Source organism: Sapajus apella, unplaced genomic scaffold (assembly GCF_009761245.1).
Source record: "Sapajus apella isolate SASKATOON/1434 unplaced genomic scaffold, GSC_monkey_1.0 scaffold1, whole genome shotgun sequence".
Lineage (NCBI taxonomy): Eukaryota > Metazoa > Chordata > Mammalia > Primates > Cebidae > Sapajus > Sapajus apella.
Window position 1 is genome coordinate 63,066,826 of NW_022436941.1, and position 12,213 is coordinate 63,079,038.

Sequence of the window (12,213 nt, forward strand, 5' to 3'; positions counted from 1 at the left end):
AAAAAAAAAGAAATGTTTGTGAATAGTTTCCAACCAGTATGACATAAAAATGCTCCTGTGTGTTTTGAAGTTTTGGGCTTTTCTCCTTCCCCTTTGACAAATATTAACCAAGAAATGATATATAGAAGAAGCCGTAATGATGGTGGAAAGAGGAGGGTAACTGATTGTGTGTGTGTATGTGTGCGTGCACATGTATGTATATAGTACATGGGATTTGCAGATTACTGTTTGAGTCAGACTTTTAAAAATGAGTAGTAAAATTTAACAATATAATGTCCACATATTATAAAATATTACAACAATAACTATATGTTGGCCAGGCATGATGGCTCACACCTGTAATCCCAACAGCACATTGGGAAATCAAGATAGGAGGATCACTTAAGCTCAGGAGTTTCAAATCAGCCTGGGTAACATAAAGAGACAAATAATAATTTTAAAAATTAGCCAGGTGTGGTGGCATACTCCTGTGGTCCCAGTTACTTAGGAGGCTGAGGTGAGAGGGTTGCCTGGGCCTGGGAGGTCAAGGCTCTCTCTTATTCTGTGTGTGTGTGTATGTGTGTGTGTGTGTGTACATACATATATGTGTGTGTTGTATAACAATTACAAGACATATAATTTATATAGTATCATTTTCCCTTACATTCTTTCTGAAAGGAAAGGAATGGGTTGTGAGTGTGATACACATCAGTCTACCTGAAAGAAACAAAAAATAGGGTTTGAGGAAAAACAAGAGGTAACCTAGAGAAGGTTAGGGACTAAAGGAAGTAAGAATTTTTTCCAAGACAAAAAGGAAACAAGAGGATAAAGAGGAAATACAGGGTTTGGGGTTGGGTTGGGTATCAGGCAAATGTGCTCAAGTAGAGATAGAATGCATTGCCCAGGAAGAGCTGGGTGGGCAGATCTGATAAAGTACCACCATGACGGCTATTAGTGCTCAGGAACTGCTTGGGAGCTGGGCCATCACCTACAGTTGGCTCTACTTTCATTCATAGGAATGTCACCCCTGCCTGCACCAGGGGACTCTGATAACCATCCTCCTTGGTGCTCATGAGGACTTTATTCCTCCAGCGTCCTCCCTCACTGACTGCCTAGGAGCACTCACAGCCATTCCCCTCTTTCCAACTTCACTACCCAACGCACATAACACCCCAAGACACCTAGGAACCAAAGGAGAGGGAGAGAACTGATGGGGTCCCAGATTGGATCCCCAGTGGAGTGGGTGTAAGGGAGCATTTCCCACTTGTACTTGGGGGTGGAATAGGGTGCTGAATCAATCAAGAAATGTGAAAACATTTAACTCTGGAGGAACCTTCTCCTTTCCTCCCTCCCCTTTTTTTCCCTGAGGTGGAGCAATAGTTATTGATGATTCTCTTATAATATAAAAATATTTAAGAATATAAGAAAGGAAATTACAATGATCCAAAGGAAACATTGGAACGTGACAACTACATATTTACTTTCTTGCTGTTTCAAAGAAGGTCTTGGTCGTGATCTCATTGTTTATTGATATGTATTTCTTGGCTTGTGTTAGTTCATGAGAATTCAATCTGAGATTGTGATGAATAAATAATTACCAAAGTGATGGATTAGTTTCTTGGAACAGTCTCCTGATGAGCAAGGACAGAATGTAAACCTAACAACTTCTTTATTATCATCATACACTTACTAGATATAGTCATGGCATTTCATTTGGCATTGAATATATCTACATATGAGATAGCCATGAACAAATTAAGGTTTATCTGAATGTGTACCAAAACCCTAGAAGAGGAAGACGAAGATGGGTGCTTATGTAGCTCATTCGTGTTACAGAGGATTCGAAATAGTATAGAATTAACTTGATAAATGAGTGCAATGGTTTAGTTGTAACAGAGACATGTGTTAGGTATTAAAATAATAACTTCTAAACAGAGACAGGTTAACTAAATCTCACTTCTGTTACCCACAACAGCTATGTGACTTTAGGCAAGTTATTTAAGCACTCTGTGTTTCAGGTTCCCTCATCTGTCAAATGGAGATTAGATAACAGTACCCTTCACATAGGACCCTGGAAAGATAAAACGCAATAATGTGTGCAAAGGGCTAAATTTAGAACCTAGCACATAGCAAGTTTGCAATGAATATTAATTATTGTTGTTCTGTTTTATAAATAGTGTTTGCTACATGCCAGGAGCTGGTCTAATTACTTTACAAAAATAATTATCTATATGCTAGGCACTGTTTTGAGCACTGTGCAGATATTAACTCATTTAATTCTCCTAACAGTCTTGTGGAATAGGTGTCATCTCATCATTATCACCTCCATTTCGCAGAGAAGGAAAATTAAGTCCAGAGATTAAGTAACTTGCTTAAGATAACACAGTCTGCAACAGTCACAGCTAGGATTCAAAATCAGACAATCTGCTTCCAGAGGCAGTGCTCTTAATCCACATGTTAATGTCATCATCATCACCACCATCATGAACCATAAATTCGGGTTTATGCAACAGCATGAAGCATTAATGTATACATATTATTAATTGATCATTAAAGTTTTGTCTACACAATAGATCGTTTAATATGATGTGCATATTATTCTTGTAAACTAAATTATATTTTAAGTGCAAAAGTGGGCTTGCTAATGAAAAAGTAGATATAGAACCATTCTAGAAAGGTTAAAAAGATTAACAGGAGCACAAATCTGTAAGAAAAGTTAGAGTTCATTGACAATTTCCTGTCTTTTTATAGAATGGCCAAAAGATTATTCTCTTAATAATTCCTGCTTGCCTTTCAAGTTAGTATCATGACCAAATGTGAAAGCACTTTGTAAACTGTTTTTTAAAAACAAAGCCCTGTAGAAATGTAAGCAGAAATGTAAGCTATAGTGATCTTTTATACCCTACAAGATTCAGAACAGTATTCATTTGTGTGACATACACATGCATTCACATCCTTGGGAAATTTCTCAAGGGTTATATAACATTCGTCCATGTTGGCTACCGGGGGAGAAGTGGGATTTCTGCTCTGACAAAGACTTAATTTCTTTTACCTCCTTTCTACTGAGACTAAATGACAACTTGAAGTAACACAAAACACAATTTGACCAGAAGGTGGCAATAAAGCATTGACATTTTCAAAAGGTTTCAGGCACAAGTTTAAGGACAAACATGGTATTGTCTATCTAAAGAGCCAAAATGTTGCCTGGAGCTTGTAATGGTCCATATTCTGGGCTCCATGGTCTTCAGACGAATATGGAATTAGAGGCCTGTGCTCAACCATGAGGAGCAATTCTCCACCCTCCCACCGTCACCCCAGCTGTCCCTACCCTGGAGGAGCCCAGACAAGAGGTGACTGGGAGGTAGTAAGATAAATGCCAGTACCAGGAATGCACAGGGAGCTCCAGGAATGCTCAGGATCAGGGCTGTTTATCGGAAGAGTATGTCTTAGTTTCATGTTAATTTTCTCCCACAATGCCCCATGGGAGGAAATTAACATGAAACTAAGAATCCTCATTTAAGGGCCTGGCACTGTGGCTCACACCTGTAATCCCAGCACTTTGGGAAGAGGCAGGTCAACATGGTGAAACCCCATCTCTAAAAAAATAAATAAAATTTTTAAAAAGAATCCTTATTTAACTTTATTGTGTAAGTGGAATGACTAGTGGGATAGTGTAGTTATATTATTTTTAAACCTTTGGTGAAGTTTTTCTATGTACCAATTTTACTGCATCTAACAATGTGATGTCTTCTTTTTGTTCTTCATCTAAGGAATGGGAAAGAATGTCAAGAGAAACTGGTGTACTCTTTGGTTTGGTCCCCACCTTCTACCTCAGGTAATCAAAGAAGAGGATCCTTAGAAGACTCCCTTACTACTGGGAGGCGCATATTAGTGCTGGATGGAGTTGGCTGGAGTAGGCTGGGCCCAGGTTTGTTAAAGGAAATCATTCTGACCCTGGTTAACATGGTAAGGAAGATCCTAATTGGGACTATTGCAATAGGTAAAAGTGTCACAACCATTACAATAGGGGAGAGAGATTGGGTTCAACACTGAATACGGCAAGAACAAGTGGAGATTTACAGCCAAGAAGCAGGTTGGGAGTAATGGTGGATGGAAAATTGCTAAGAACAGACATCAAAGACAGGAGATTCTTACTAGAATGGCCAAACAGGGCTCTTGCTGAGGGCAGGAAAGGCTGATGAGATATCAAGGGCACATATGAGGAATTTGATTAGACATCAACAGCAATCAAATATCGAGGGTGGGGGATTCTCTCTAAACTGACTTTGCAGGATCCTTGCAAAAACTGGGCTATGCAAGCTGAGGCCTAGTTGAGTAGAGGGCTCGGGAGAGACTGACTAACATTTGGTCAAGGACAAAGTATTTGTTTGGTTCAAATGTACAGAGAGCATTAATATGTTCATTTATTTTATTATTATTATTTTTGAGACAAGGTCTTACTCTGTCACCCATGCTGGAGTACAGTGTGGTGTGAATTTGGTTCACTGTGGCCTCAACCTCCCAGGCTCAATCAATCCTCCCACCTCAGCCTCCTGAGTAGCTGAGATCTTAGGCAAGCACCACCACACCTGGCTAATTTTTATATTTTTAGTAGAGATGGGTTTTTGCTATGTTGCCCAGGATAGTATCTTAATGTAAAGCAGAATCTGCTTCATAAACTGGCAGAGTTTTGATCTTCTGTCAAGTGGCTAGACAGCCACATAGATACAGTGGGAATATGAATGTTTGTATATTTTGCCATATATTCTTTATTCCAATATAAAATTGTTAGGGAATTTATTTGTATAAACTTATAAGAACATGTGCTTGGGTACTTCTCTTTAACAGCACAATTCTTACTTCAATTAATCTTTATACATTGATAAGCAATGTACCTCACCTGTGTTATGGCTATGTTGCTTTTGCTGGAAACTTGAAGAACCACGCGTGTTTACGGGAGAAGTGTAGGCTGGCTTACACTCTAACTTTCAGAAACCAGGTTAAGCCTTAGCTCTTTAGCAATTCTAACCAGAATGACACAATAGCTGGAAGATTAAAATATAATTACATAGTAATCCAGAGCCTTCTGAAGACCCTTATTTAAAACACACACATACACACGCGCGTGCGCACATAAAGAACAAAGATGTGCTAAGTATCTTAAAGTTTTTATGTGTCTTATGTTTAAGTAGGCACATGCTTATTAAACTCTTTCTGTGTCATTAACTTTGTAGATGCCATTTTCTTTCTTCTTCTTTTTTTTTTTTTGTAGACGGGGTCTTGCTTTGTTGCCCAGACTGGAGTGCAGTGGTGTGATAACTGCTCACTGCAGCCTCAACCTTCTGGGCTCAAGCAACCTTCCCATCTCACCCTACCTAGCAGTTGGGACCCTAGGTGTGTGCCACCATGCCTGGGTAATTTTATTTTTTAATTTTTTGTAGAAATGGGGTCTTGCTATGTTGCCTAATCTGGTCTCAAACTTCTGGGCTCAAGCAATCCTCCCACCTCAGCCTCCAAAAGTGCTGGGATTACAGGTGTGAGTTACCATGCCCAGCCTTGTAGGTGTCATTTTCAGTGATGGCTAATGTGAATATAATATCGGATAATTCAGGAATGAATGCATATTGATGTAGAGGAAAGTAGTATGTGAAGCTGTGTCTGCATCTTGTACTCACTTGTCAAATTGAATAATGTTAGCTACAGTATTATATCACAGACAAAAAGACAATAATTACAAAACAGTAGACAAAGAAGCTTTAATTAATCAAAGTGGATGATACTGGCAAACCAATTCATTTGAAAACAGGTAACTTGTATAAATTACCCTCCCTTCCTATATGAACCATGTCATTGGCTCACCAAATGATAGACAAAGGGAAATTTCTCTTTAAAGAAAGATTTTAGGAAGTAAAGAAGGAATGATGGAATTAGAATATCAGCATTTCATAGCCCCTAATAAACTAATGGACCTAAATATCAGTCATTGTCTGCAAACCAGATATTATGTGTCTCTTGATGGAAACTCATAGCAATACCTGTGAATTTTTCCTGCCCCAGCATTCTAAACTGAATCTGCTCAAGCCTCTACCAATTTATAAGAAGTCAAGTAGTCTCACCTAAGGGCCATATCCCAGGTTTGATCATATAATTTGAGGACCTGGAAGTGGCCAAAGGGTTGTGGAAAAGCACATGTGTTCATTCTTCCAGTTTGATCCCTCTCAAAGATTCTCAACATGATTAAGAGGTTACCTACTCCCCAACTTGCCAGCCAAGAAAATGAAGCTCCAGCTTAGATGCCTACAGGAATCACTTGAGAAACCTTTAAAATTACCAATGTGTGATTTCACCTTAGACCTAATGAAGCAGGACTTTTGGTGTGTGACCCAGTACATTTCAAAAGTGGCCCAGGCAATTCCAATGGACAACCAGGGTAAAGAACATGTTTGGAGACACACAAAAAAAGCAGGAGAAAATGATCATCCTATATATTTGCACAGTAAGTTGAATCTTCAAAAACTCAACAACCTTTTCCATTGCTTCACTGACCCCCTGAAGCCCATCTATGAATCCAGGATAGGAATGGTTATGAGCATAAAAAGCGAAGCTGAAGAGAGAGGTCATTCAGAAGGGAAATAAGGTAGGACAGATCCAAGCACCAAGATGGAATCACTCAAGAGCAGGAGTGAGATCTGGCAACATCATGTAGTGAAGTCTGAAACTGTGGAAGTCTAATAGGAGGATGAGGATGAGTCTCAGGAAGGTGCAGGCTGCAAGGTGAGTCAGACTGCAGGGTGTCCCGTAGCAGAGACCAGGAACCTTAAGTCCATTGAGTCAGAGGACTGCCACAGAAAGAGGTCTAGCATGAGTTTCCTGGAAAGCAGGTTGAGTGTGAAGGCTTCTTTGCAGAAGCAAAGGCATCAGTGGGCCATGCATCAAGCTCTTTTGTTTCATGAGAGACACTTGCTAAAAAGAATTAGGTTCTCTCTTACTCATGTAGACACTGGTGCTATGAAAATTTGTTTTGTGAGTTAAGGTCAAAGAAGGAGAAGGTAAGTCAGGAACTGAACATTTCCCAGGTACTTAATATGTGCCAAATTATTTCACTTATTTCTTTGGTGAATTTCTTGCACTAAACTGGGAACTCTCAGTCTGAGGGAAGGCACACACCCATGTTAAACAGACTTGGCTCACTTTGAATGTTCTAGTTCGTATAAACTTCCAAAATAGAGAGTTAACTGGAGCTTGAAGGGTATTTTTAAATGTACCTGGGATTTCAGTTTGGTTTCGTTAGCATGAGGCAAATAGATGAGAAGACTATTGCCATTGACAAGAGAGCTTGTGGTGGGGCGCTGTGGCTCACACCTGTAATCCCAGCTCTTTGGGAGGCCAAGGCCGGATGATTACTTGAGCCTAGGAGTTTGAGATCAGCCTAGGCAACTAGTGAGATACCATCTCTATATAAAAAATAATAATAAAATAAATTAAAATTTAGCTGAATGTAGAGGTGCCTGCAGTTCCAGGTCCTAAAAAGCCTGAGGCAGGAGGATCACTTGAGCCCAAGAATTCAAGACCACAGTGAAATATTATTGTGCCACAATATTATTGTGTCTTTAACATTATTTTAAAGACAGGGTCTCCATCTCTTGCTCCAGCCTTAGTGACAGAGGGAGACCCCGTCTTTAAAAAAAACAAAAAAAAAAACCAATTCAGGCGGGGCGCGGTGGCTCAAGCCTGTAATCCCAGCACTGTGGGAGGCCGAGGCGGGTGGATCACGAGGTCAAGAGATTGAGACCATCCTGGTCAACATGGTGAAAACCCGTCTCTACTAAAAATACAAAAAATTAGCTGGGCATGGTGGCGAGTGCCTGTAATCCCAGCGACTCAGGAGGCTGAGGCAGGAGAATTGCCTGAACCCGGGAGGCGGAGGTTGCGGTGAGCCGAAATCGCGCCATTGCACTCCAGCCTGGGTAACAAGAGCAAAACTCCGTCTCAAAAAAACAAACAAACAAACAAACAAACAAACAATTCACAGCTCCCAAGAATAGGGGGAAAGCCACACAGGGAAGCACCAGAGTTGATCAGGAGACAAAAGAAGGAGGGAAACGCTTACATTGTGTTTCCATGGGAGGAATGGGTGAGGCTGGGTGAGCAGTTGAGCAGGTTGGGCACTGGATACTTTGAAGAATCTCAGCGGGCTCTAAACTATAGCGTGATCTCTGGTTGGCCAGTACCTGGGCCTGGGATGGCTGAGGACAAGGGGATAGTGTCCCAGGCTGCAGAAGCCTGATATAAAGAGGTGGGTAGTGTATGTGCTAGGATTGGTTGGTTTGCATAACAAAGGCATGCTCTCACAGGCAAGTTGCTTGCTCTCTATAGGAATTAGCTCCCCTGGGAGGGGCAGTTCCTCCTCAGGTCTGCAAGGGCCCAAGATGACAAAACTTCATAAAATATAGAAAAAATTTTAACACATGATTAATACAAAAAGCCTATTTCCAACTTCTAAAATACTATTTATATCAACCAACAAAGTAACTCATAATTGGAAAGCATTGAATAAGCGAGACCATCTGATTTAATCTGATACTAGTAGTTAACATTTCACTAGTTTCTTCTATGTACAAACTACCGCGCTAAGTACTTCAAATTCTTAATTGTATTTAAGACACATATTTGTATCTTGATTGTAATAGTAGTTACACAAATCTACACATGGGATAAAATGCCATAGAATTATGCAAAGCCCTACCCTTGCTCCCCTAAAGAAGAGTGTGTGCAAAAACTGGTGAAATTTGAGTAAGAACCGAGTCTAGTTAATTGCATTGTGCCAATCAGTTTCCTGGTTTGACAGTGAACCGCAATTATGGAAGATGTCACCACTGGATGGTGGATACCTGGTACCTAACTATACGGTGCTTGCAACTTCTTATGAATCAACAATTATTTCAAAATAAAAAGTTAAAAGAAAACTGTTTGAGGCCAATAGTATTTTGCCCATGAGGAAACTGAGACGTGGAGAGAGGTCAAGTAACCTGCCTAAGGTCACTCAGCTAGTAAGTGACAGTGTGATTCCAACGCAGAGCCAATGCACTGTCAACCTCCCTTCAACATAGATTATATTATTCAACATAATCTTTAAATAAAATAGTGACTCCTGTTAGTCATGGGATATGTCCAAATTCCAATATAATCTGAAATTCAATTAGACCATGGTGCTTGAAAGTTAAACTGCAGCATACTTAAAAGTTAGTATAGGAATTGTGACCGGTCTATATCAAGAAACAATGAGCTCATGGCACTCCATTTTATAGGTTTCTTTCAGCAATGAATTGTAAAATGTCAACGCTTTCTTTTTTACTATTGAAAATACCAGAAATCAGATTAATGGTTATATAAAGATTTTATTCATTTACCAAGAAAAATTTTAGATCTGAGTCATAAATAACAGACAATGTACTTATTTTGTACAATCTAATCCTCTCTAATGGACAAAAAAAACTGGCAACATATTTCCAGAATTCTAATTCCATTGTAAGTAGATGAATCATAGCACTTTCTATGACATACTTGTTAAAAAGCGTTTTCACTTCATTTAGTCTTAATTACAGTGGCGATATGCAGTGCTGAATCGATTGAGCACTCATATCTGATCTCAAGGTCTATAAAATGTCAGAAACACATAGCAATCAGAGATCTAGTACTTTTTCTTTAACATATTATATGCCTATAGAATTTAATTCATAAATATAATCTCTACAGTTTTATTATCCGCTTTGTATTTTCCAAATGTTCTAAATTATTTTCACCCTTGGTTATTTCTTTTATTTGGTTTAGTGTGACATGGTCTTACAGGACTTTTGATTATTTGGTATCATAGGCATAAACAATCCAGGAGGCCTGGGATACGTTTCAGTGTGACTGTGCTCTGACTGAATTAATGGACAGGAAGAGACTGAGGTGTCCTCAGCACGTGGTTGCCATATTCCTCATTTCCTCACCCTAAACTGTCATAGGAAGACGGTGGCCCAGGTGGATAAAGGCACAGTGATGATAACTGATGGTGGCCCAGTGTGGAGAAGAGCACACTGCAGCTTCACCCTAGCCTGCAGTGATGAAAACCAGCAGAGTTTGGTTTCATGAGCCAGTGACCACACGTATAGGTTTTAGAATTGGTTTTAATTTATCTATGTAAAATGCTACACAGGTTAACTGACTCATTTTCAAAGAGAAAAAAGGAAAGAAAGGCTAAGAGAAAAAAGGAAAGGAAGGCTAATCTGAACTCATTAATATTTTTAAGCATTCTAATAAATGAACTATATTATAAATTTACCTTCATTTTTGGTCCTATTCACTGTGATGATGGCAATTTCATAAGTGTTTCTTTACAATGGACCTGGAGTTTGAAAATACCAAGAAACTTCTATGGACAATGGATTCTACTCAAATACTAGGTGTCTTAGAATGTGCTTGGACATTTAAAAGTTTCTAATATATTCTCAGATATATGTTATTTATTAAGATAATTAGATAGATTTGATTAATAAGTACAGTTTTAAAAATTATATTCCACATAATTTTATTAAGGATACAGTAAAGATCCTAAGTAAGCAGGTACCAGGTAACTCTTCCACATCATGATGAAAATAGGGGTTGCTGTAACCACCTAGGATATTGTACATACCTTTGATGAGCGGCCTCAAGCTAATAAGATAGTAGAAGCCAGGAAAAAAGACCTCAATTGGCTTTGTAAAGACAAATATTGGGAAGTCATACATGTATGTATTAGTCCATTTTCACACTGCTGATAAAGAGATCCCAAGACTGAGAAGAAAAAGAGGTTTAATGAACTTCTAGTTCCACATGGCTGGGGAGGCCTCACAATCATGGTGGAAAGTACAGAAGAGTAAGTCACATCTTATGTGGATGGTGGCAGGCAAAGAGAGAGAGCTTGTGCAGGGGAACTCCTTTTTTCCTTTTTTTTTGAGACAAAGTCTCACTCTGTCACCAGGCTGGAGTGCAGTGGCACAATCTCGACATCTCCTGGGTTCAAGCAATTCTCCTGCCTCAGCCTCCCGATTAGCTGGGATTACAGGTGTGCACCACCACACTCAGCTAATTTTTGTATTTTTAGTAGAGACGGGGTTTCACCATGTTGGCCAAGATGGTCTCGGGCTCTTGACCTCGTGATCTGCCTGCGTTGGCCTCCCAAAGTGCTGGGATTACAGGCATGAGCCACTGTGCCCAGACAAAACTCCCTTTTTTTTTTTTTTTTTTTTTTTTTTTGAGAGGAAGTCTTACCCTGTCACCAGGCTGGTGTGCAATGGTGCAATCTCGGCTCACTGCAACCTCCGCCTCCTGGGTTCAAGGGATTCTTCCGCCTCAGCCTGTAGCTGGGACTACAGGCACGCTACCACGCTGGCTAATTTTTGTATTTTTTAGTAGAGACAGGGTTTCACCATATTGGCCAAGCTGGTCTTGAACTCCTGACCTTGCGATCCGCCCGCCTCAGCCTCCCAAAGTGCTGGGATTACACTCATGAGCCACTGCACCCGGCCCTGGAACTCCTCTTTTTAAAACCATCAGATCTCATGAAATTTATTCCCTATTATGAGAACAACATGAGAAAGACCTGCCCCATGATTCAATTACCTACCACTGGGGTCTTCCCACAACACATGGAAATTGTGGGAGTTACAATTCAAGATGAGATTTGGGTGGGTACATGGCCAAACCATATGAATGTAAAAGAAGAAGATCCCAACAGTTGATACTATAGAAATCTGAAAGTTAACAATTCAGTTGCCATGATTCACTCAAAAAATACACAGCAAATATTTATCATCTGTCTAGTAGGTGCACAGATCTTTGCTATGTCCTGAGAGAGATTCACATATGAGTAACAAATTATCTACTGTCAAGGACCTTAATTGTCATTATCATAGAGGCACACATCTAAACGATCAAAATTAACCCAAAGGCAAAATGACGCAGGAAAAGCACAAACAAGATGCTATGGGAAAAAGAAGGGAGAAGTCAGTGACTCCCTACGAGATGTTGACAATCACAAAACAGAGGACCAGAATGAGAAGGTGACACAGTCACCAGTTAGGAGGCATTTGGAGGCAGCCTTCAGTGCCACACCCAAACCAAGCCGAAGGTCTCTGATGCCAGAGCTAAGTCTTATCTCCTACTTGTATCAACTACCAACTATATGCTGAGACTCTTGAACAGTTTTCA